The 21520-nt window shown below is 44.0% G+C and overlaps 3 non-coding genes across 3 annotated transcripts; all 3 read left to right on the top strand.

The window, feature by feature from the left end:
- The first annotated feature begins 16226 nt into the window (after nucleotides 1-16226).
- Nucleotides 16227-16308, top strand: trnas-aga (transfer RNA serine (anticodon AGA)). The gene has a single exon. It is a non-coding gene; the product is annotated as a tRNA-Ser (tRNA).
- A 2129-nt stretch (nucleotides 16309-18437) lies between these two features.
- On the top strand, nucleotides 18438-18510 carry trnar-ucg (transfer RNA arginine (anticodon UCG)). Its single transcript has one exon. It is a non-coding gene; the product is annotated as a tRNA-Arg (tRNA).
- A 1429-nt stretch (nucleotides 18511-19939) lies between these two features.
- Nucleotides 19940-20021, top strand: trnas-aga (transfer RNA serine (anticodon AGA)). Its single transcript has one exon. It is a non-coding gene; the product is annotated as a tRNA-Ser (tRNA).
- Nucleotides 20022-21520: the final 1499 nt, after the last annotated feature.

Here is a 21520-nt window from a genome sequence, read left to right on the forward strand (position 1 = left end):
GCACAGGCGTTTGTACAGGTCAGGTCCCAAATGCTATTGCAGTATCAATGGACATCCCTGCATACGAGACTGAGTTTATATTGTCCAGAACAGACTTTAATTCCCAGTCAGGAAGTGAAGATTTAATTCTCTTCTTGTGAGTTATCCGAATGAAAACTAAATCCTGATTGCACACAGAACACACACACGGAGCCTGCCAGAGAAATTCAGTCATCGATCAGCATCTGTCTGGAAGGACAATGGCAGCAAATACAAGTGAAAGCTATCACCGCAATTATCCATACAAAGATCTCGCGTTTCCCAGTTGAAAATATCTCGCTGTTCCTTCAATGTCACTAGGTCTAAATCCTTGCCTCGTGGCATCATGCCTGTAACCTCGGTACTGAGGACATCCAGGGTTTTGCGGAGTAACTCAAAATCTCAATCTCTCGGGTAATTAGGGATTGACGGTGCATCCCATCCCATTGAGTAATGACTTTATCCCAATAATACGTTTCCTAAAGCTGCAGTTTCTAAGGGAACACTTGCAAGCAGTCGGGAATAAGTTGAGAAGTGGAACGGACGAGGGGAAAATATTCAAAGTTTGTGCGAAGATTTGTAGCTCGGGTGCTCGTTGTTGTGGTTCTGTTCGCCGAGCTGGAAGTTTTTGTTGCAAACGTTTCGTCCCCTGGCTAGGCCACATCATCAGTGCTTGGTACCCAATATACCAACCACTACAGCGGACGGCTGAAACTGACAACCGGAAGCGGCAGGGACAGACCACTATAAACACCGAAGGAAACATCAAAGAAGCGCTTCGCAGGAGGCTCCCAAGCACTGATGATGTCGCCTAGCCAGGGGATGAAACGTTTGCAACAAAAACTTCCAGCTCGGCGAACAGAACCACAACGAGGGGAAAATATGAAAGGCAATGATGACTGGGAGACATGAGACAGTAAGTGAGTGAGGAGCTGGCGTTGCAACGTTCAATGTCAGTGTCATTATTTACGAACCACTATTCACTCTGATTCACACACCAAGCCTTAACAATTCACCACAATGAGCCCATTCCTCTTAGTGTGAGTTTCCCTTTGCGCATATTAATACGGTTAAAGGTGCCCAAGACGATGGACAGATCTTCGTTATCCTGTCAGTTTAAAAGTCGAAGTTATCAGTTTAAAACAAAAACAATAAGAGATTGCCTCTCCCTGTGCATTTTCAGTGGAGAATATCCATCTTTGAAATCTTCTGCATAAACGGAGGTTGTTTTAAATTTTCTCTGAGTAACTGTGAAACACACAAAAATGAGTCCGAATTCCTGTGTTCGAATAGTCAAGTAAATGCACGCATGGTTTTGAATCGTTGAGATTGGGCAGTCCCTCTGCCTTAGTTAGAGAAAGTTCCTGTCAAAAAATCAGCCGAATTTGGGATCAAATCCTGACATCTCAATGTTTATAGGTCTTTCATGAAAAACAGAGTTCCCGTCTTCACCTGTGGTTCTGGTCGTGGTGGGAATTCAAATCAATGACTGGATCGAGGTTATAGTTTAAAGACAGCTCCTTCGACACCTCTGCCATGCTGCCACACAAACCTCCGCAACCACGTTTTTCAGGATGAGTGTTTCAGCATCGCCTCACTTCAGGCACTTTAACACACGCCCTTTCAATGGCGAACTTGGCGCAAGTTCGATAATATGTATGAGGATGTTGCAAGGCTTACAGTGTTAGGATTGTAGCGTAAAGCTGAGTAGGATATGAAAATTTTCCCTGGAGCTTGAGGGCTTAGGGATGGGCTTACAGAGGTTTATATAAATATGAGGGAGACGCAGAGTAAATGGTCAATGAATATTTCTTCCCAAGACAGGCAAGTTCAAAACAAGGGAACACAGGTTTAAGGGGAGAGTGGTAAAATTTAAAAGGGATCTGAAGGACATTTTATTTTCACACAGAAAGTTTTGCGTGTTTGGAATGAATTGTCAGATTTAGTGGTGGAGTCTGGTACACTCTCAACATTTCAAATGCATATGGATCATTATACTGACAGGAATGTTGAAAAAGAATAAACGTGAAAATTTGGCAAATAGAGTGGTTGAGATGCTGCAGTGGCGTTCACCAGTTTGAATAGGCACTCATCACTTGGTCAGTGGCTAGTTTTCTGGAAGATGGTTAGATTAGATTCCCTACAGTATGGAAACAGGCCCTTCCGCGCAACGAGTCCGCACCGACCCTACAAAGAGTAATCCACCCAGACCAATTTCCCTCGAACTAATGCACCGATCATTATGGGCAAATTAGCATGTCAAATTCATCTGCATTGAACATCTTTGCAGTGTGGGAAGAAACCCACGCAGACGCAGGGACAATGTGCAAACTACGCACAGGAATCAAACGTGGAACACTGGTGCTGTGAGGCAGCAGTGCTAACCACTGAGCCACGGTGCCGCCCTAAAAGGGGATGGAGAATGCAGCTAGCAACCCCGCAATCTCTCGCATGCAAAGCGAGTACTCTCCCATTTGAGATAACTCCCACAGGCTGCTTCGGTTAAAACCAGCAACGAATCATTTTTTTTCTGGTCTTAGGCTGCCAATGACCATTCTTCTTGACACATTCCCAACTTCTCAGTGGGAGATTTTGGCTGCGGAACATACCTCACAAATCATGTTGCACGCGCAGCTCTCCAGCGAAACCAAACCCTGACAACTGATGAACAGAAGCAGAACTGACAAAGACAACCTATTTTCAGACACACGGACTCATGAATGCTGTCTGTGAGGCAGAGGGAGTCGTCTGGGTCATGAGCTGCTCACACAAATTGCAGCGAGGCAATTCCAAATGGTGCTTTCAACGTACTGGCGCCTTAATGCACCAATACTTCCAGGAAAGTGCTCAAGTAACATGAATCAGAACTGACTAACAATGAACCATGAAAAGTGAAGATTACCAGTTACAGTCTCGATTAGATGAGGTTAACAATTGGGCTGATGTCTCCATCGGATCGAGAGGACCAATCACCAGCCTCTCTCATCAGGACAGAAATTAAGGAAATTAGGGAAAAGTAACCAAGTTTCATATCGCAATTTCCCTCCTTTTCGCAACAATAACAGAAAACTGCGAGCAGATTCAATGTAGAACCTAATTTCACATAAACAGGAAAATAAATATCTCCATTCACTTTCAGAGAAACGGTGAAAAATGCAAATTGTCTGGAATATGAAAGATTGGCGCAGCCTGTTTTTGAGTCGCATATTATGCTGGTGGCCTTTCGAGCTGGAGGGGAACGTGACAACTACAGCACAAGGGGAAAACATGGGCACTGACATGTTGGTTGTTTTCTGCTGTGCCACATCACAGCCGGGTTCGAAGAAATGACTGCTTTTTTCTGTTCAACTTTAACAAAACTCATTTCTGCAAAACGTTGCCAGCTTAGTCCATTAGCACACGTGGCCGCGCAGGGATGCAAACACAAGCCTTCTTAAGAAGTGGAATCTGAAATCAGAGTCTCAGGTTGCTCAGCCACGCGAGCACACAGCCCAAAACCGGAAACCCAAGTGCATGTACCTGATGATACCCTGCAGCACACTCACAGCAACTGCACCAGTCCTGCAGAATAAGCGATGGGAAGGAATTGATCTATCTGAGCGGTTGTGCTTGTTGTTGTCATCAGCAAATCTGGCTTTGAATTTGCTAGCCCATATCTGCTGCCATGCTGAAACGGAATGCAATTCCGATTAGTCACTGTTTGAAACTTTGTTCATTTTCTCTCCTCAGATAAAGTGATCACTGGAGATGATGAATTCTGCTCCTGCCAGAGACGCCGACTCTCCTGCTGCTCGGATGAACTGAAAAACTGGTTTAGCACTGGAATCCGAGAATGGCAGAACACGTAGCAAGATTATTCGAAACCCAGAGCCTATAAGAGTTCCAACTTTCCTTTTCTTTCTTCATAATAGTGCATTATCCAGCAGAGCCATGAGCAACTGTCACCTGGCTGCAAGCTGAGTTGGAAACCTATGTGGCAATCAAGGACATGCGACTCACTTATTGTCGGTAAATCAAACACTTCTCACTTTGAGGTGTACAAAAATTAGTTTCTATACATATTCAGGGAAGGTCAAAGGCGATCTGAGATGTCAAAGAGGTGGTCACTGTTCATGATTGCTCTTTGTTCGAGTTGTGAAAAGGTTTCCCGCTTTAGTCGCATTCACGTTTCTTGTTGATGACTGAATTAGACAGAAGGTGTTTCACCAGAACTGCACTTGACTTGCATTCCTCTCCCTCGCTGTCATACTTTCCTGGAACTCTGTGATAACAAGAAAACAAAATACATACTGCGTCATTCGGCAGCCTGTCTGTGATTTCCTCATTTTCAGTGACAACAAGGCTTAGACTTCAGGCCACACAGTAATATTATTACCAGAATGAGAACAAGAATGTGCCTGTAAATCTTTTCATTCCCGTGGTTGACTGAATGAACTGTATGCGTGTCTGCTGCTTCAAACCTCTAATATGTGAACTGCTCCAAACTATGATTGAGGATTTCTGCTTTTGGTTGACACATGTTGAGAAACGCCAGACAGCGTTCAAATGAAGCTTTCAGAGCACATTTTCGGATGCATTTGACAGAGATTAACATCATGAATCCAGTGTTCGCTGTGACAGAAGGAAATGAATGCTCTCCTTGTTACTGATCCAGGCCACCTTCGCATGTCAAGCAAATGCGGTACTGTTGTTACAGAAAGGATCAGTGCCTGGTAACTGTGTCCTTAAAGAGGACATGATTGAAAAAATAAAGAATACCATGTTGAAATATCCAAGAAATATTGGCTGAAACGGCGCAGACAATTTTCCCTGCAGCGCCAAGACAGAGGAACATATGTAACGGCACTCTTAAACAGGATGGCCAGCAGTGATATAGACATCACCACATATGAAGGACCACTGCTAATAGAAATTTGAAAATGAAATTCACGCAGCAGGTATTCGGAATTATATTCTTTTCACCGCTACACTAGTATTGGGCGAGTAAATTCAAAACAAGGTTTGCTGATGAGAATGCAATAAAGCCCCATCGATCATGATATGAAAGACTGTCGCCCGGAAAGAGGGAACAATAATGTTTCTTCTAAGCTTTGTACTGGGCCACTTTCGCACAAACTGATACTGCTACTCTCCAGAAAAGATCAGGACCCGCGGCATGCACACTCAGAAATGGTGACCATCAGTGCTGGAGACTCCCTGCATATTCAGAACAAGGAAGAATACATATCGAATAAAAGTGTAGATGGCAATAAATTGGACTTGTATTCCCTTTCATCACGACAGCTAGAATTTGCGGGGATATACAGAGTAAGGTTTACTGACCAGGTCAGAAAGCAATTACCTCCACATATCTTGACACACAAGCCTATCTTTCTTTCTGTCCATTTTTTGTTTTGAAGCGCCGATCCTTTCCGGAGGAGATGAAGATGATTACTGCTCCCCCGCAGGATCACAGTGGGGCCAGAGACCCGATCGAGCTGCTCAGAACAGTTCGTGTTTGCCAGAATCACTGAAACTGAGATTGATGACACGTAGACACGGTGTAACAGCTGCCAACACATGTGGAGAGTTTTGGGACGGATTAGGACCCACTCTGGGTAAAAGACTGGATCCTAAGACTGGGGAGTAAGTGTTCAGGTAGAGGACTGGAGAATGGAGTTCAGAACGATATTAGCCAAGATCGAATGGCAGAGCAGACTAGATATTCTGAAAGCGCTAACCGTCCTCCTATGTCTTCCAATCTCTGGCCATCTGGTATCGAAGGAAATAGAAACAGAGTTATTTGTTCAGTTGTAAGTCCTGGGCAAAGTGAGAGATAGAACAAGCATGATACAATTTTAGAAACTGGGAAAATGTTTGGAGAGGAAGCAATGAAAGTGAAGCTGAATATAAAGTTTGAAGTCAGGACATTTTCAAAAAGAAGGAAGTTTGTAGAAAGACAGAGGGACATGAAGATGGAAAAAGAACTGTCACCAGTCCCGAAATCTCATTCGGTTTTCATTTTCAAGATGCGACCGGACCTGCTGAGATTTTCCAGCAATTTCATTTGTTGATTCTGAAACAGAAGATGGGAGTGATCCTGGACCAATCAGCTCTGTCATGTTCTGGGAATATTTGACTTACCCGTTCGATCAGATCACGTCTGTCCCACACTGAAACCTCAGAATCCTTCCCCACCCCCATCCTCGTTACTGGCGCGAAACTGTTCATGACATAAACTTACATGAGCACACAACAAAAACAATTGCAAAATGTACAGGGAGAGCTCCGTTCCGATCCATCAGCACATTCTGAATCAGTTAATTGTCGTTCAGGGCCCATGAGACATTAAGCCGTCTCTGTCAGACCACTAACAAATGGCCATCCGCGTTCTGTGTCTTTGAACACTTTGGTTGGTGCACGGATGTAGTGGAATCTCATGTTGTAAAATGGACATCATTCATAATATTTTCAGCTGCACTGATAAACTTGTCTCTGGCGCTTCCAGAAAAGTGCAGACAGTTTTCACTCAGCAACCGACATGTGATCAAAGCAGGAGGACATATGTGTCTATGAAAGCAACAAGAATGCTCCACCAGCGTTGACTTGCAATTCCGCATGTGGAACGAAGAGCTGGAACTCGATTAAACAGTGAAAACGCCTATTATGGGGCTTGGACGCACGACTCTCTGATTAAACACCTCACATTGCACCGAACTGAGATATCCAGGGTTGGCACACGATGAATTAGTTTGCTATTTCATTCTGAGCATAATTCACCTGGCACAGCAATTTGCAAAGATCCAGCTCATTCCTCCCAATCACAAAGAACATCATTCACATCTTTCACTTTTGTTATTTCTTCAAAACATTGCAATCTATTTAACACTTGTCCCGGCATTTAAGATTCAACCCGAATATTTTCATATGAAGTGATTTCCATTCACTCTGGCAGCAATAAATCAGTCGGAAAATTACCTTAGGAGACCCAACCATTTCTGTTTACAGTATTGGGAATTTCCCATCTGCTGACAAGACAGAGTCCTCACAATCTACATTTTCTTTGTTCTTCCAGCCTAAAACGTTTACCACTTCTTATTTTCAAGATAGGAGTTTTGTTTATACCACGTTCCAAGAACAGGAACAACCTTCCAATCTCCTGAATTTTCAATTTAAAATGGAAGTTTTGTTCCTTTCCCACGGGAAGAGCAGTTAATGAGAAAGGAGTTTCCACGAGCTGTGTCCCAGGGTTTGGCAGGAAGCCCTGATTGAAGCTGCAGTGGCCGCTTTCAGTTGGCATCGGCGGTTTGGAGAACATGGTGTCGTATTCTGCTGCGTGTAAACGTCTTGCTCCCTGTGGACTCGGGGTGAGTCATGGATGAGATTTCGGAACAACACTGCCTTCCAGTCTCTGGTCATCTGCTATCTAAGGAAATAGAAACAGAGTTATTTGTTCAGTTCGAAGTCCTGGGCAATGTGAAAGATGGAACAGTTCTGATACAAAATCGGAGACTGGGAAAATGGTTGGAGAGGAAGTAATAAAAGAGAAGCTGAATATAAAGTTGGAAGTCAGGAGACATTCAATAAAAAGGAAGAGTGTGCAAACGCAGGTGGAGATGCACATGGAAAAGGAGTGTCACTAGTCCTGAAGTCTTAAATCGATTTATATTTCCAAGATGCTACCAGCATTTTCCAATGATGTCATTTGTTGGTTTAGTAAGAGAAGATGGCAGTGATCCTGGACCAAACAGCTCTCCCGTGCTCTGAGGATATTTGACTTACTGTGTCTATGTCCCACACTGAAACCTCACGATCCTGCCGCACCTCCACCCTCGTTACTGACAATATACTGTTCGTTACGTTAAACACAAGAAGAGCAATTGCAAAACGTTGAGGGAGAGTTCCCTTCGGTTTCCATCAGAACAATCTGAATCACTAAAAATTGGTTCAGTACCCATGTGACATTGATCCGTATCTGTCAGACCCCTAGCAAGTGGCCATTCGCTTTCCGTGCCTTTGAACACTTTGGGTGGTGCATGGTTGGTTTGGAACCTTACGTTTTGAAATGGACATCATTCATCGTATTTTCGGCTGCACTGATTAAGGTGTCTCTGGTTTCTCCAGTAAAATGGAAACAGTGTTCACTCAGAAACCGACGTGTGATCAAAAGCAGGCGGACAGATGTGTCAATGAAAGCAGCAAGAACATTCCCCTGCGAAGGGTTGCAATACTGCACGTGGAAAGAAGAGCCAGAATTGTATTAAGCGGTGAAAGCGCCCATTGTGAGACTTGCACCCACCAACCATAGATTAAGCATCTCACACTGCACCGACTGAGCTAACCAAGCACGGTGCACTGTGGATTAGTTTGCTATTACATTGCGAGCATAATTCATCAGCACTTTGTTAGGATCCAGTTCATTCCTCTTAATGACAATATGATTCACACCTTTCACTTCAGTTATTCCTTCAAAGCATTACAATCTATTCAGCACTTGTCCCGGGATTTAAGGTTCAACCTTAATATCTTCATATTTTTACCCTCACCTTTATATCGCTGATGTGATTTCCAATCACTCTGGCAGGCCGTAAATCAGTCGGGACGTTACCTAAGGAAATCCAATCATTTCCGTAAACAGTGTTGGGCATTTCCTATCTGCTGATGGGACAGAGTCGTCTCAATCAACACTTTCTTTGTTCTTTCTACCTAAAACCTTTTACCACTTCCTAATTTCAAGGCAGGAGTTTTATTTATAACACGTTCCAAGAACTGGAACAACATTCCAATGTCCTGAAGCCCTTTCCAATTTAAAGTGAATGTTTTTCTCCTTTCTCACGGAAAGAGCTGTTACTAAGGAAGGAGTTTCCACGAGTTGTTTCCCATGGCTTGGCAGAAAGTCGCTGATTGAAGCTGCAGTGGCCGCTCTCTGGTGGCATCGGGAGCTTGGAGAAAGTGATGTCGTATTCTGCTGCGTGTAAACGTCTCACTCCCTGCGGACTTGGGGTGAATCATGGATGAGTTTTCCCGGTTCCAATGTCAATACATGGTCGGGGTGAATGCTTGTGCTGAAATATTTGAGGCTTATTCCCTGGGTGGGCTCGAACCACCAACATTTCAGCCAACTGCGCTAACTATTTGAGATACAGAAACTGGCAACGCAGATATCCAAAAGCAAAGCTATCGACGGGATATGAGGATACGTCGGACAGCAGGAACTTGCGTTGTTTTCAGAGACGGTCGCTGATTCTATCACCGAGAGGGTAAGCACACTGAGGAGCTGCAAACAATCAAATTAAAAGGCATCCACACATGCGCAGTTCTCTCGCATACATCTCCACATAGTAGCTCACTTACGATGCTGGTATTTGAAGCCACGATTCGATAGAAACTGAAGCTTAAAATCCAGCATCTTAAAACCCTCGATCTCGCTACCACACAAAAGCCCACACTCAGAATTTTTATGACTAGTGTTTCAGCATCGATTCACTTCAGGCACTTAGACCTCGCAGATTATGTAATGAAATTGTCGTAATTTAAGAAGAAAGACCAAAGAAAATGTACAGACAAGGAACAGGCCCTTCATCCATTCAAGCCTGAGCCGATCCAAATCTACTGTTTAAACCTGTCACCCAATTCCTAAGCACCTGTATCCCTCTGCTCCCCACCAACTCATGCATCTGTCCAGACGCATCTTAAATGTATCTACCGTGATTACCTCTCCCGTCTCTGCTGGGAACGCGTTCCAGACACCCACCACCCACTGTATCCCTCTTAAACTTTTCACCACTCATCTTGAAAGCGTGACCTCTCGGTATTTAATCCTTCAATCTGGAACATAAAACTTTTCTCTATCTATCCTGTCTGTACCCTTCATGATTTTGTAAACCTCAAAAAGGTCCCACTCAAACTCCTTTTTTCTAATGAAAACAAAACAACTCAACCTCTCTTCCTAGATTGCACCTTCCATACGAGGCAACATTCGGTTAAACCTTTTACGCGCCTTCTCCAAAGCGTCCACATCCTTTTGGTAATGTGGCGACCAGAAATTTGCACAGTATTCTAAGTGTGGCCAGACCAATGTATTGTTCAATTTTAACATGACCTGCCCGCCATTTTATTCAATACCCCATCCAATGAAGCCAAGCATACTATATGCCTGCTTGACCACTCTATCCACCTGTGCAGCGACCTTCAGTGTATAATGGACCTGTACTCACAGATCTCTCTGTCCATCAAGTTTTTATTTCCCGAAGTTCTTCCTTCATTGTATAACCCCATCTAGAATTAGACCGACCGAAATGCGTCACCTCACATTTGTTTGGTTTGAACTCCAGCTGCCACTTTTCCGCCCAACTTTCCAGTATCCTCCTGTATTCTTTAACAGTCACTTATACTTTCTGTTAGTCCAGAACTGTTCGTGTCATCTGCAAACTTTCTGATAATTCCAACAGTGCTCTCTTCCAGAACATTTATCTATATCACAAACAACAGTGGCCACAACACTGACCCCTGTGGAGCACTACTGGTCATCTTTCTCCATTTCCAGAAACTCCATTCAACTGCCACTCTCTGTCTCCTATTGCTCAACTAATTCTTTATCCACCTGTCTAGAACACCCTGCACACCATGTTACTTTACGTACTGTATTTGGTTACCATGGGGAACCTTATCGAACTCCTTGCTGTAGTGCATGTATATGACATCAACAGCCTTTCCTTCATCTATCAACTTGGGAACTTCCCCAAAAAACTCTATGCCTCTCACTGATATGCACATTATTTTCTAAATATGAATAGATCTTATCTCTCAGTACCTTCTCCAGCAACTTTCCCAACACTGATGTTAGGCCCATTGTTCTGTAGTTATCCGGAATATCCCTATTATCCTTCTTGTACAGTGGACAATATGAGTAACGTTCCAGTCGGCCAGAACCTCACCTGTGCTGAAGTTCGCCACGAATATATCTGTCAGGGCCCCAGCTATTTCCTCTCTCACCTCAGTCAGGAACCAGGGATAGATCCCATCCGTTCCTGGGGATTTGTACACATTAATTACCACTCGCCTTCCCAACACAGCTTCCCTACTTAAGTCAACATGATCCAGACTAATCAAATGTCTTACTCTAGACTCAATATTCATCATATTCCTCTCTTCAGTGAACACTGATGCAAAATAATTATTCAGAATCATACCCAGTCTCTCAGATTCGACATACACCCTTCCTTTATTTTCCTTTAGTAGACCAATCCTTTCTCTGGTTACCCGCTTGCTTCTTATATATGAATAATAGGCTTTAGGATTCTCCTTAATTGTGCTAGCGTGAAGTTGTTTCATGACCCCTTTTAACCCCCTTGATTCCTCATTTAAGACTTGTCCTACTCTTCTCATGTTCCTCGAGGGACCATTATGTTCTTAGCTGCCGAGGCGTTATGTATGCTTCCCTGTTCCTCTTGGCGAGTCGTACAATTGTCCTGTCATCAACAGTTCACGAATATTGCCTTTCAATTTATTTGCCTTCAACGGGACATGCCTATCCTGCACTATATTTAACCTATTTTTGAAAACCTGCCACATATGAACTGTGGACCTTCCTACAAATAGCTGTATCCAATCGACATTTCCGAACTCCTGCATAATTTTGATATAATTAGCTTTGGTCCAGGATAGTACTCTTTCCTCAGGACCACTCTCATCTTTGTCAATGAGTATTCTAAAACTTACAGAACATTGGACACTTCCCAAAGAAATCACCCACGGCAACTGCTATCGCCAGCCCTGGCTTATTCCCCAATATCAGTTCCAATATGGCCTATTCCCTCCTCAGACTATTGATATACCGCCGCAGAAAACTCACCTGGAGGCTTCTTACAAATGGTATACCATCCAGACCTCTGACGCTAAGAGTATCCCGGACAATGTTGGGAAAACGGAAATCTCCAATCAAAACTAAAGAATTGCCTCTACGTCTTTCCATGATCTGTTTAACTATGTTTTTCTTACACCTCACGCTCACTGTAATACAGCCCCAAAAATCTAACCTCACCCTTCTTATTTCACTGCTCTATCCATAGTGTCTCACGACCCAAGCCTTACATGGTATCTTCCTTTCGCACAGCCATGATATCATCTCTGACCAGCAATGCAACTCCTTCCCCTTTTTCTTCCCTCCCTGTCCCATCTGAAGCATCTATATCCTCGAACATTTGGTTGCCAACCATGCCCTTCCTTCAACTAAATCTCTGTGACCGCAATAACGTCATATTCCCAGGCACCAACCTAAACCCTAAGTTCATCTGTCTATACTCCATGCATTCAAGTAGGTGCATTTCAGGCCACCAGTTCTTTTGCATTCATCTGCTCTCTGCCTTCTCTTCCCATTTTTAATGTTATCTTCCTGATTCTTAGCGTTTCCAGTTTCCACCTCACTGCCGACTTGTTTAATCTTGTGGTTCCCAGCGCCCTGCCACATTAGTATAAAACCTCCCCAACAGCAGTAGCAAAAACTCCCGAAAGGACATTCGTTCCCGTCTGGTTCAGATGCAGATCGTCAATTTTCTTATAGTCCCACATTGTCCAGAACTGGTCGCACAGTCCAACAAATCTGAAACGCGCCCTGCAGCACCATTCCTCAAGTCACGTGTTCATCGTGCCTTTTTTTATTCATTTCAACGCTGGCAGTCACATGGCACCAGCAGTAATCCCGAGATTACTACCTTTGAGGTCCTCCTTTTTAATTTCTCTCCTGGCTCCCTGGATTCTCCCTGCAGGTCCTCATCTCATGCCTGTATGCACCAAGACAACTGGCTGTTCACGATCCCCTTTTCGAATGATCTTCAGCCGATGGGCGACATCCCTGGCCTGAGCACCTGGGAGGCAACATAACTCTCCAGAATTGCTGATGATCCACAGTGAGTCCACCCGCAGCTCCAGAGTGACCACGCGGTCAAGCAAGTGCTGCAGCTGGACACACTTCTTTCAAGTGTACGTTTAGAAAACCTTTACAAGGATTTGCAAGGTTTGCACTGCTTGGAGATGAGAACGAAACTGAATAGGCTTCGTCAGATTCCCAAGAGCTTCAGGGCTTAGATATGGCCTCTCAGAAGCTTATAAAATCATGAGGAAGACAAACAAAGTAAATAGTCAGGGAGCACTTCTTCACAAGACATGCGAGTTCAAATCTACATAGCAAACGTTTAATGTGAGAGAGGAAAACATTAAAAGCGATGTGTGGGACACATGTTTTTCACACAGAACTTTTGTGTGTGTGGAATGAATTGCCACATTTAGTGGCAGAGTCTGGTGCACTCACAACACTTCAAAGGCATCTGAATGGGTGGAGAGACAGGAAGACCTCGGAGAGATAAAGCACAAATATTGGCAGATATGCATGGATTACTTTCGGTTATCTATTCAGCAATGGCAAGTTGGCTCGCGGGATTTGTTTCCATGCTCGACAACTCTGAGATGCTCCAGCCACCGGCAACGGTTTGAATACACCATTTGCAAAAAACGCATGATGTTTGTTACTCAGTCAGCGAGTTTGGCTATTTTGTTTGGAGGGTGGATGCGCCCAACCGATCCAGAGATGAAGGTTTTCCGGATATTTGCTGCCAATGACCATTCTTCTTGACACTTTCTCAAGTTCGCCATCAAAGATTTTGGCTAAAGGAAAATACCTCACATATCGCATTACCCACTTTCCTCTCCAGCGAATCCAAAACCTGACAGCTCTTAACGTGGAACAGAATCAGAACTGAAGAGGCAGTACCATGATCAGACACACCGAAGCTTAAGTGCTGTCTGTGATGCACTGTGAGTCGTCTCTGACATGAACCGCTCGCACAAGTAACAGCGAGGCAATTCCAAACCTACTGGAGATTTAGTTTATTGCCAAGTCCCAGAAAGTGCTCAAGTATCATAAAACAAAACAGAACAACAACGAACCAATAAAAGTGAACATTTCCAATTGTATCCCTGATTAAATTAGGCCATCAATGCCCTGGTGATCACCTTTCTCCCTCACCAGGACAGTAATGAAGGAAATGAAAGTATAGCAACGTTTCACATCGCGATTGCCCACCTTTTCGCCACAGCATCAAATAACGTCGAACAGATTCAATGCAGGATCTTCTTTAGAAATAACGGTGAAATAACTATGTCTATTCACTTTCAGAGTAAACGGGGAACAACACAAGTTGTCTGGAATATGAATAACCAACATAGACCACTTGGGTTACAGATTCTACTGATGCACAGACTTTCATATGAAAAGGTACCTTGGGTGATTGCCCTACACCCAGAAATCTTCTGGCTACCTTCTGTTTGCCCTGTCACATTAAACTTGTGCTGCGCTAATCGAATTTGCAGTTCTTGCCATTTGTCCGTATTGCTACTAGGAATAGCTGGTCGTGGCAACTCCTGACTGCCACACAAATTCTTTGCCAAAATTGGATTGTCCCGCAACGTGATTCGCAGTGCACGAACTTCGCAACGAGGATATGCCACGCGGCAAGTTACAAAGCACGCTTCCATTTATGAAAGTCAGTTTCTGGGAACTGACAACCAGATTCCTCCTTACACTCGGAATTATGATAACACATAAACCAACAGCCTCTCTCAGAGACAAGCGACGAATGCCCATCTTGTGCCGGACAAACGTAGTTGACAAGATTGGACGCAGGGACTGCACAGAAAACTATAGAGGAGAAGCAGGCAGACGACCATCGAGCTGCATTCATGCAGTTCAGTTACCCTGTAAACCCCATGCACAGCTGTTCCATGTAGGTACACACAGGGCACTGAGTCTCTCTGACTCCGGGACTTGGGACTCGGATTATATGACCGTCTGCAGCACTGGTTACTTCCTTGTGTGAGGTAACTCCCGATGGAATATATGTAAAACACGATAGCTGATTGAGAAAAGCGTCCAAAATAGTACCCAAGAGACGTATCTCTGTTGTGTTTCTGGTCCTGTTCCTGACATGACATCCAGCATTGTACTTATTGTGTGCTTCCTGACGATTCGGTGGATGCTTCCGTGATTGCATTGTGTGCAGTAATCTGCGTTTTAGCTGCAATTACGTGCGTTTGAAACCCAGGACCACCTGCCTCTATTCTGTTTTCTTCTTCACATGCGCAATTGCAACACAGTAAACGATCAATTAATATTGGAAAATGACATACACAGGCGTGTGAAAAGCCCAGTTTCCGTGGCAATTATGCAATGGTTAGAAATTACATTGATTCAGGAGATAAGGATGGAAAATGTGTTTGGGTAGAGATGAGGAACATTGAGGAAAGAGGAAACCAGCCGGTGTAGCTTACAAGAACATTAACAGTAACCACAGTGTAAAAAAAAACGTATAGGAAAAATACCGCCTGTGAATGCTAAAAGAAGGCAAGAATTATGGGAGACATTCATTTCCCTTCTTCCACTCCCGTTTGAATTGTAAAGAAACTTTGAAGAAAAACAATCGAAAAGTCATATATGCAACATCGAACAACGTGCGTCACACCTTGGCCATTGATTACCGTAGATTAGAATATCTTACAATATGGAAACAGGTCCTTCGGCCCAGCATCTTCACACCGACCCGCCCCAGCCCAAATGCATTCCTCTCCATTCACCACGTCAATTTAGCACGGCCATTTCACCTAACCGGTACATTTTTGGACTATGGGAGAAAACCAGAGCAAGTGCACGCAGCCACGGGGAGAATGTGCAAACTCCACACATTCAGTTGCATGAGGCGGGAATTGACCCTGACTCTGTGGTATTGTGAAACAGCAGCGCTCACGATGGTGTCAGCGTTAGATGGGACTTATTTGCCGTCTTTTATTGGGAAAAATCTCTTTCATTGTGAGCATATGGAAAGACCAGTTCCTTCGCCAGAAAAAGAAATGAATATGTCACTAACCTTGGATTGTTTCATGTCCAAGAACACTCAGATCAATACCTCTCTTGATCAGCTCTGCTGGTCATGTTTGCAAAGAGATCTAGCAAATTGCCAAAGTGGGATTGTCCTGTCAATCAATAATTTTGACTCAGTTTGGCTGCAAATATCTTTTCCTTACTTTGTGTTTTTCTTCCTTTACGTTTGTGTCTCGCACCTTCCAATTCACAGCAGAGGTGGGAGAGGAGAATGGAAGCATTTAGCTCATCAAGTCAACGGCAGCTTTCAATGAGATTACGGCTGATTTGGTGAATGCTCAACCGACCTGAGCTGTCTGTAGTCATGGCCGAGTGGTGAAGGCGATGGATTAGAAATCCATTGGGGTTTCCCCACGTAGGTTCGAATCCTGCTGTCTACGTTATGAATGCTTTCCTGCCGGTACAATTTTCGCTCAAAGTTCAGAAAAGCTATTTTGTGAACCAGGCCGGTAATTTGATTAGACTTGGGAAACTCGAGTTCTTCATCAGAAATGTTCCATATTTAAAACATTATCTTTGTTTCTCTTTCCAGATACACTGCTCGACACATCGGGTTTCTGCAGCTGTTATTGAACGTCCTGAGCAGAAGTGCTGCTTTTCATTAGATTCCTTTAATCCCTGTCCACTGTTCTCTGACTCGGGTCAGTGGGAACACTTCCTCCTGCTCGTCAAAGTGCTCATTCCCCACCGCTCCCTCTCCCATCATTAGAAACAACCGCCGGAAATCGCCACTTAACCATCTTTGTTCCAAAGTGAAACTCATCAGCCTCGGGAATCTCTCCACCAAACGGGACTTCTCATCCCTGGACATGGTGCAAGCCAGAGGATTGTGAAGAGATACTGTGAAAATATTGTCAGTTGGCAGTTGAAAAATTGTTTAGGAAGCAAACCATATAATTTAGGCTCCAGCTTTGTAAATCTTGAGAAACTCTTTGGGAAATGGAATCAGAGGACAATGAAGAAGTGTGAACTGTAGGACCGAGTAGAGGACGGGACATTGACTCTGATGTGCTCGGGACAGGAACTGATCTGAGACATTGAAATCATTCTCGCTCACGTACGTGAGGAATGCAAACTTCATCTGGACTCTGGGACAATGAAAAACTCTGGAACACTCAAGACAATATCCAAATATTGACTGGGATCACTACAGTACGAGTACGATAGGTGAGTCATTTTTTGCCCAGTGTGTGCAGGAGTGCTTCCTGACACAGTACGTATACATGCCTTCAAGGGACGAAGCCACTTTCGATTTAGTACTGGGTAACGCGCCTGGCCAGGTTTTAGATTCGGAAGTAGGTGAGCACTTTGGAGACAGCGATCACAATTCTCTCAGGTTTACTTTCGTGAATGAAAGGAATAGGTGTACTCCACGAAGCAAGAGTTTCAGCTGGTGGAAGGGAAATTACGATGCAATGAGGTAAGATTTAGGAAGCGTAGAATGGGGTAGGAAACTGCAGGGGGTGAGCACATTAAAATGTGGAGCTTATTCAAGGAAAAGCTCCTGGGTGTCCTAGATAAGTTTGTACCTGTCAGGCAGGGAGGAAGATATAGAACGCGTGAGCCGTGGTTTACTAAGGAAGTGGAATCCCTGGTCAAGAAGAACAAGAGTCTTATGTTAGGACAAAATGTGAAAACTCAGTTAGAGCGCTCGAGGGTTCCAACGATATCAGGAGAGACCTAAAAAGAGAGCTGAGAAGAGCCAGTAGGAGACATGAGAAGTTGTTGGCAGATAGGATCAGGGTTAACCCTAAGGCTTTCCATAGGTATGTCAGGAATAAAAGAATGACGAGAGTTAAATTTGGGACAATCAAGGATAATAGTGGGAGGTTGTGTGTGGAGTCAGAGGAGATCGGGGAAGCACTAAATAAATATTTTTCGACAGTGTTCGCTATAGAAAATGAAAATGTTGGCGAGGAAGATACAGAGCTACTTGCATCTAGACGAGAAGAGATTGAGGTTCACAAGAAAGAGATATTAGAAATACTGCAGAGTGTGAAAATAGATAAGTCAGCTGGGCCGGATGGGAGCGATCTGATTTTGTTTAGCAAATGCACTGCAGGAAGGTACAAATCAAGCTGATGCTTACAACGGCTCGTTTTGAGCCGCTAATTTCAGTGAAGTGGCGGCGCCAATAAAAGGTGTCACGCATCTCGTCTAATTCCACATCCTGAGCTCGAAATGACCAGAGGTTTCTCGCTGAGTTTTTGCAGGGTCTTGCTTGTACGACACCATGACACTTTTTCACTGGAGTGGATCATGAAACCGCGTCGTGACTGTGAATAAAACGATGGAAACTTCCAGCAGAGAAGGAGGCGACCCTGAAGCAGGCAGCTGAGGACAAATGTTTCTCCTTTGCCAGTGAAAGGCATTGCTTCACAAATTGGAAACTTCGAAGTGAAGCAATGTTGGTGAGTATCTTCGGTGCTTGTTCACCTTTTTAATTCTGATTCCGTGAAAGTCCATGTCATTACATATCGACAGTCTGCCACGGGCGGGCTTGCCTTTTGGGCCAGTGGCGTAATGGATAACGCATCTGACTTCGGATCAGAAGATTGTAGGTTCGAGTCCTACCTGGCTCGAGGGGGAATGTTTCGGTTTAACCGTGGTATACGTTGACGCTCCCCTGTAAAGTTCTTTCGGGACATCGCCTCTGTGCTTCCACATGTAAAGCTTGCATTTGTCCTATTGTCCGTTTCAAATTCCAGCTCTCCACAACGGACACCTCCGTCAGTTTGGCGGTATCTTCTGGTGTGTCCCCCTCTATGGGTGAAAATGAGCATGAGTTCCTCAAAAGAGTTACAATTCGTTATACTTCTGTCCCATTATTGTGCCATGTCAGAACATTGGATAACCTCATTGACATTTGACCTGGAACATTAGAACGCACGAGACTTTGGGCCAAAGTTCGAAACTGCGACTAGTGTAGATGGCTCTCTGATTAGCCGCAATGCACACGGGCGGAATGGCCTTTTCCCACTTTGTAAATCTTCGAAGACAATTTGAAAAATATCTGCAACGAAAATGTTCAGACAGGGTGTTTTATTTACACCAAATACGATAGTATCTATCGCCTTGTCTTGTTATTTACTTGTGAGGATTCGGTATTCTCAGCACCGTGGCCCGGATCGTATTCCCGCTCATGGAATGGTTGTATTGTTCAGCAAACATATCGGTGTACCAGTACTTCTGCCGATTTTCCGATGCTGGCAGGTTTTGTCCAAAACATGATGAAGGTTAACATAAAACAAATAGCTGCAGGTGCTGGAAATCTGAGCCAAAAACGAAAATTGTTTGTGCAGCGGAGAATGACTGGCAACAGAAACGTCGACTCTCCTGCTCCTCGGATGCAGCCTGACCTGCTGTGCTTTTCCAGCATCACTCTGATCTAAAGTCAGGTTTCCAGCATCTGCAGTCCTCACTTTTGCCTAGTTCCTTCAGTGTCTCTGGTTCCTAATTCAAGAACTCCATCTCTAGCGGTTTCATGTTTGTACCTCCGTGCTGAGGAGTTGAAGAGTGAAGAAAAGTAACTCACCTCCTCCATCTGTGGGGTAATTAGGGACTGAAAATGAATCGTGTCACATTGAAATATATCTAGATGCGAATTAATCTCTGTCTTTTATTGTGAACCATCTCTTTCATTGTAACCATTAGGAAAGACCATTTAGTTCGCCAGAAAAAGAAATGAATATGTCGCTAACCTTTGTTTGCTTCAGGTCCGAGAATACTCAGATCAATAGCTCCCTTGCTTACTTCTGCTGGTCATGTTCGCAAAGAGATCTAGCAAATTGCCAAGTGTGATTTTCCTTTCAATCGATAATTTTGACTCCGTTTGGCTGCAAATATATTTTCCTACCTTTGTGCTTTCCTTCTTTTACATTGGTGTCTCGCACCTTACAAATGACAGCAAAGGTATGAAAGGAGATGGAAGCATTTGGCTCATCAAGTCAGCAAGAGCTTTCAATGAGATCACGGCTGATTTAGTCAATCCTCAACCCGACTCGGCTGTCTGTAGTCATGGCCGAGTGGTTAAGGCGATGGATTAGAAATCCATTGGGGTATCCCCACGTAGGTTCAAATCCTGCTGGCTACGTTATGAATGCTTTTCTGCTGGAACCGTTTTCGCTCAAAGTTCAGAAAACCTATTTTGCAAACCGGGCCGGTAATTTGATTAGACTTGGGAATCGAGCCTGGCCAGGTTTTAGATTCGGAAGTAGGTGAGCACTTTGGAGACAGCGATCACAATTCTCTCAGGTTTACTTTCGTGATTGAAAGGGATAGGTGTACTCCACGGAGCAAGAGTTTCAGCTGGTGGAAGGGAAATTACGATGTATCGAGTTAAGATTTAGGAAGCGTAGAATGTGGTAGGAAATTGCAGGGGGCGAGCACATTAAAAATGTTGAGCTTATTCAAGGAAAAGTTCCTGTGTGTCCTAGATAAGTATGTACCTGTCAGGCAAGTAGGAAGATATAGAACGCGTGAGCCGTGGTTTACTAAGGAAGTGGAATCCCTGGTCAATAAGAACAAGAAGTCTTATGTTAGGATAAAATGTGAAAACTCAGTTAGAGCGCTCGAGGGTTCCAACGATATCAGGAAAGACCTAAAAAGAGAGCTGAGAAGAGCAAAGACGAGACATGAGAAGTTGTTGGCAGATAGGATCAGGGTTAACCCTAAGGCTTTCCATAGGTATGTCAGGAATAAAAGAATGACGAGAGTTAAATTTGGGACAATCAAGGATATTAGTGGGAAGTTGTGTGTGGAGTCAGAGGAGATAGGGGAAGCGCTAAATAAATATTTTTCGACAGTGTTCGCTATAGAAAATGAAAATGTTGGCGAGTAAGGTATAGAGATACTTGCGTCTGGAGTAGTAGAGATTGAGGTTCACAAGGATGAGGTGATAGAAATACTGGAGAGTGAGATAACAGACAAGTCCCCTGGGCCGGATGGGATCTGTCCTAGGATCCTCTGGGAAGCAAGGGAAGAGATTGATTAGCCTTTGGCGGCGATCATTAAATCATCGTTGTCTACAGGAATAGTGCCTGTGGAATGGAGCATAGCATGTGTTGTTCCCGTGTTCAAAAAGTGTCGTAGAGACAACCCTGGTAATTACAGACCAGTGAGTCTCACTGCAGTTGTTGGTAATGTGTTGGAAAAGGTTATTATAGATAGGATTTGTGACCATCTAGAAAATAATAATCTGATCAGGGACAGTCAGCACGGTGTTGTGATGGGAAGGCCTTGCCGAACGAATCTTATTGACTTTTTTGACAAAGTGACCAAACAGGGAAATGACAGTAAACCGGTTGATGTGGTGTATATGGGTTTCAGAAAGTTGTTCGATAAGGTTCCCCACAATAGGATATTATACAAAATGCGGTGGAATGGAATTGTGGGAGAGATTGCAGCTTTGATCAGTAATTGGCTTGCCAATAGAAAACATTGTTGTAGTTGATGGAACATGTTCTTCTTGGTGTCCAGGTACTGGCGGCGTACTACAAGGGTCGGTGTTAGGTCCACTGCTATTACATGAGATCTAACCTTGCCAATCAGTCTCCCATGGGGAACATTGTTGAACGCCTTACTGAAGTCCAT

The sequence above is a fragment of the Chiloscyllium plagiosum genome, unplaced genomic scaffold (assembly GCF_037043375.1).
Source record: "Chiloscyllium plagiosum isolate Xiang-an unplaced genomic scaffold, Cpla_swu_hap1 HiC_scaffold_14, whole genome shotgun sequence".
Taxonomy (NCBI): Eukaryota; Metazoa; Chordata; class Chondrichthyes; order Orectolobiformes; family Hemiscylliidae; genus Chiloscyllium; species Chiloscyllium plagiosum.